The sequence below is a fragment of the Myotis lucifugus genome, unplaced genomic scaffold (assembly GCF_000147115.1).
Source record: "Myotis lucifugus unplaced genomic scaffold, Myoluc2.0 scaffold_190, whole genome shotgun sequence".
Classification (NCBI taxonomy): domain Eukaryota; kingdom Metazoa; phylum Chordata; class Mammalia; order Chiroptera; family Vespertilionidae; genus Myotis; species Myotis lucifugus.
In genome coordinates this window covers 1,934,707-1,939,737 of record NW_005871238.1, presented here as the reverse complement: position 1 = coordinate 1,939,737, position 5,031 = coordinate 1,934,707, and the positions used below count along the sequence as shown (strand labels likewise).

At 52.2% G+C, this 5,031-nt stretch overlaps 1 protein-coding gene across 1 annotated transcript in view; it reads right to left on the bottom strand.

The window, feature by feature from the left end:
• Positions 1–5,031, bottom strand: part of VANGL2 (VANGL planar cell polarity protein 2) — a 48,257-nt gene that overhangs the window by 13,332 nt on the left and 29,894 nt on the right. The gene's annotated exons all lie outside the window — the stretch shown is intronic.

The window sequence follows — 5,031 nt, the reverse complement described above, 5'->3', positions numbered from 1 at the left end:
CCAGGTCAGCTTGGCTGCTCCCTGGAGGCTGAGTGTCTGTGTGTTTGTGCACGTATGTGCTAGTACTAGGCGGGGTGAGGGATGGCAAGGAGTGAGGGTTCAGGGAATCCAAAGGCCAAACATCCTGAAATGAGCAAGATGGTGAGTTTATCTATTTGTGGGCTAAGGGGCAGCATCTTTCACCTACACGTTCACATTCTAATTTTGCAGAGGACAATGACCTCTCCTTCCCACCTTTTCCCAACTCTCACCCAAATCCTGCTCATTCTTCAGAGCTGCCCCCAGCCCTTCTCAGAAGCCCCACCACCCCCACCTACTCTAGCACCCAATGTTCTATCGTCCCCTCTGACCCCGACCCCACCAATCATCACCATGCTCTGAGTGCTTATGCCTGATCTTCACTCACTGAGTCATCAGCTCTTTCTCAGGCACCTACTAAGAACTATGTACAGCCCTGGCCGGTTTGGCTCACTGGATAGAGCGTCGGCCTGGGGACTGAAGAGTCCCGGGTTCAATTCCAGTCAAGGGCATGTACCTTGGTTGCAGGCACATCACCAGTAGGAGGTGTGCAGGAGGCAGCTGATCGATGCTTTTCTCTCATTGATGTTTCTAACTCTCTATCCTTCTCCCTTCCTCTCTGTAAAAAATCAATAAAATATATTAAAAAAAGAAAAAGAACTATGTACAGTGGGTATCCAGTGGTGAAACAGGCTCTGAGTTTACAGTCTGGTGGGGCAGGTGTACATTGAGCAAGAAAACAGGTGAGTACAAGTGACTAACTGTAGACTGATGGAAGGAGAAGACCAGGAACCTATGAGAGACAACGCTGGGGAGTAGGGGCTACTTTAAGTTGGGTGGCTCTGGAAAGTCTTCCTGAGAAAATGACACCTACGCCCGAAGGAGAGCAGGAGTTAACCAGGCAGAGAGGAAGGGGAGCCACAGAGCAGAGAATCAGGTGTGGGAAGGCCAGCAGTGAGGAGCTAGCTGTATTTTGAGAAGCTGAAAGACCAGCGGAGCTGAGGAGGGGACAGGGCAGTGGAAATGGGAGCTGAAGAGGCAGTCAGGGGCCAGGTTACCACAGGGTCTGTGGGCCCAGTGAAGGGCTCGTGGGCTATTTAAAACAATGGGAAGGCTGCGCAGGACTTCAGCTATCAGACATGAACTGAAAGAGGAAAAGGAGCCGAAACCGGTTTGGCTCAGTGGATAGAGCGTCAGCCTGCGAACTGAGAGGTCCCGGGTTCGATTCCGGTCAAGGGCATGTACCTGGGTTTCGGGCACATCCCCGGTGGGGGATGTGCAAGAGGCAGCTGATCCATGTTTCTCTCTCATCGATGTTTCTAACTCTCTCTATCTCTCTCCCTTCCTCTCTGTGAAAAATCAATAAAATATATTTTAGAAAAAAAAAAAGAAAGAGGAAAAGGAGAAATGGGGAGATTAGTATGGAAGCTCCTGCGGTCATGCAGGCTTGAATGGGCAGAGCAGCAAAGGCGGTAAGAAATGGCCATGCTTGAGCCCAGTGTTGGTGGTAGTATCCACCGGACTAATGAGGCCTGGCTGAGGGGGAGCAGGGATCTCTGGCCTGAGCAAGAGTTGGTGGCAGTGCCGTTAGAGGGTAGGCAAGACTGTGGAGGAAGCAACTGGGCAGGAGGAGGGACGATGCATTCCGTTTCCAGCGTGCCGAGTTCAAGGCCTGAGAGGCAGGGGAGGAGGCAGCTGGTGTCAGAGGAGCTGGACTCAGAAGCTGGAGCTTCAAGGTCATGGGAATGAATGGGATCACCTAGACCAGTGGTCAGCAAACTCATTAGTCAACAGAGCCAAATATCAACAGTACAACGACTGCAATTTCTTTTGAGAGACAAATTTTTTAAACTTAAACTATATAGGTAGGTACATTGTTATTAACTTAATTAGGGTACTCCTAAGGCATAGGAAGAGCCACACTCAGGGAGCCAAAGAGCCGCATGTGGCTCGAGAGCCGCAGTTTGCCAACCACTGACCTAGGTCCTAGGGGATTACATAAGAGGTCCCTGAGAACCCCAATACGTAAATGTGTCCAGAGGAAAGGGAGCAGGCAAAGGGCTGAGACGGTGAAGCCAGAGGAGTGGGCTTCCAGCAGCCGAGGTGGGAGTAAATCGGCCGCTCAAGTGCTGCCGAGAGGTTGACGCTGTTCAGGACGAAAACGAGTTTGCTTTGTGAGTGTTACTTCTCCCATAAAACGACACATCGCACGTGGCAAACAGGGACTATCACAGTATCCACCACCCTCCCGTGGGCACAGAGCAAGTAACTGACACCCACCTAGTAAACGAATATGTCCCTGACTCCCAGGGAAAGGGCAGTGAGTGCAGGAAGACGGAATCAATGCTGCCCATGAACCGGATTATCCGGAGGCACTCGTGGCCTCGTGATGTCTGTCACGGCCCCGTGTCAAGGCAAGTGTGTGACAGAGACACACCTGGGAGACAGAGATGGAAGACCTTCACCCAACCCGACCTCTCTAAACACCTTTACCACAAGCAAGCAGGGCCCTCGCTCTGTGTACAGTTCCATCTGGGCTCTCCACTGCCTCCCGAGAACCACTCTACTGGTTTAGTCCTCAATATGCAGAGTGGAGCAAAAGTAGATTTACAGTTGTGAGTACGCAAAGCAGAGTTTATTCTTGCATTATTGTTTATAATGATTGTACTAGTAGGTCGGTGCATGAAAGTCATGCGGGGGGGGGGAGGGGGTGGTCCCTCAGCCCGGCCTGCACCCTCTCCAATCTGGGACCCCTCGGGGGATGTCCGACTGCTGGTTTAGGCTCACCCCCAATTGACCCCCCACGCTGGCCTGCTCACCCCCCAAGTGACCACCCCCTGCCAGCCTGCTCGCCCCCAACTCCCCCCCTGCCGGCCTGCTTGCCCCCAACTGCCCCCCTCACCGGCCTGCTTGTCCCCAACTGCCCCCCCCGCCGGCCAGATCACCCCCAACTGCCCTCCCCTCCTGGCCTGACCGGCCCTAACCGCCTCTGCCTCAGTCTGGCCACCATGGCTTTGTCCGGAAGGACGTCCAGAAAGTCTCCCAGAAGGTCTCCCGGTCTAATTAGCATATTACCCTTTTATCAGTATAGATTATTTTCCATATGAACAACTGTAAACCTACTTTTGCCCCACCCTGTAGTTTAGATGTCTCCCTTGCCTCTCTCTTGCTATGGTTAAGCCTATTCTTTTAAACATATATGTATTGACTTTTAGAGAGAGGGGAATGGAGAGGGAGAGAGCGATAAACATTGATGTGAGAGAGAAACAGCAAAACATTGATGGGCTGCCTCCTGCACGCCCCCTACTGGGGATCGAGCCCACAACTCGGGCATGTGCCTTTGACCTGGAATCGAATCCGAAAACTTCTGGTGCAGGGGACAACGCCCAACCCACTGAGCCACACTGGCTCAGCCTATTCTTTCTTGTCCTCCTCCTAAAAAATGAGTTTCACCAGGAGGTTCAAAGAGAGAAAGTGGGGTACAGACCAACGTGGGTGGAGACATTAAGGGGAAAAGGACTGTCACTGAGGTACAGAGCCACCAGAACCCAGACTCTCAATCTCCTCATCCACATCCAAACACGCACATCGGCCACAGCCATTGGCAAAAGAAGTCTGGAATTTGAACCCAAGGATCTGCAGTCAAAACCTAGCTCTGTGACCACGGGCAGGCTACTTCTCTGTGCTTTGTAGTCTGGTAGGCTCGTCAGACAGGGAAAATAATAATGCACACTTGATGGCGTGGCTGTGAGGATCCTGGGGGTGAAAGAAGTGCTTTTATAAACTACTCAGCTAGTAATTAAGTAAGCAATTAATATGCTCTGGCTCCAGGATCTCTCATACTCCAATCCCCAGACACTTCCTCTGAGACTTGGAAAACAGGTGGTATAAAGAAATCCCGGTGTTCGTCTGCCTAAATAAAGTCTCTCACACACACAAACACACACTCATACACCCCTGTGACCAAAACCACCACTTCAAACACACCCAGGAGGGAGGCTAATGCCATTGTGTTTCCCCTACAGATAAATTTCAAACCAGACAAGAGTGCCAGTCCCCTCCCAGCCCTTTGTTCTGAACTGCTCAGCCTAGAGCCCTACCATTCTCCCAGCTACTTATTAAAGATCCAGCGTAAAACCTGCTCCCCTGGCCTGCTTCTCCCACCCCGACCAAAGCACGCTCCACCCTCCCTTGCCGGTCAGAAGGGCCAAAGAATGAACCAAATTTCAGAGAACAATTCTGTCCCCTCAAGTCCCCTCAAGTAATCCCAGCACGGGAGAGGCTGGGAGAGGGGTGGTGGGTGAGCAGCAGAAGGGCATAAGTTTCCCTGGTATAATCAGCCCCAGGAATCAGAGGTTTGGAGGGTCTCCAGAGTGGGCAGCGTTCCCAGGAAAGAGAGTGGGGGAGGGATCCTGGGATGAGATCAACAAGTGGAAATGAAGGGAAGCGGGACTTGGTGAGAGGCAGGGAGGGCCTCGGGTGGGGGAAGGGGAGTGGCGGCTGTAAAAGGGAATGTGTCCCCTTGCTTTCCACCTTGTCCCCACCCCCAAGACACACAAACATACTCAACTCTGTCCTCTGCTCAAACCAACCATGGATTATCTGGGGTTAAAAGGAGACCACGGAGGAGGGAGGGAGGGAGAGAGAGCCTGTGACAAAAAGGAGACCCCTCTCCCCTCCAAAGGCCTTTCAGAAATCAAATTAATGGAATGTGTCTCAGTATCATCTCAGGGGGATTGGGGGGAATGTTAGGGAGGGTGTGGGGGCTTTTGTCCCAGCTGCCCAGCTTCTCCCACATGGGTCACCATGGCAACCAAAGCCCCCTGTTGCCTAGGTGATGGCAGCCGGTCCAGGAACCCATACCCAGTATCCAAATCAGGGAGGTTATGGAGGTGGGGGTGTTTGGACAAAGGGGGAGAAGAATGGGGTTTCTTCTCTGGCGGCCCCAGCTTTTGTCTGAGCTCTGGGATCAGGTTTCTTTAGGAAACAATTTGGAGCCTCTGGAAAAAAAAT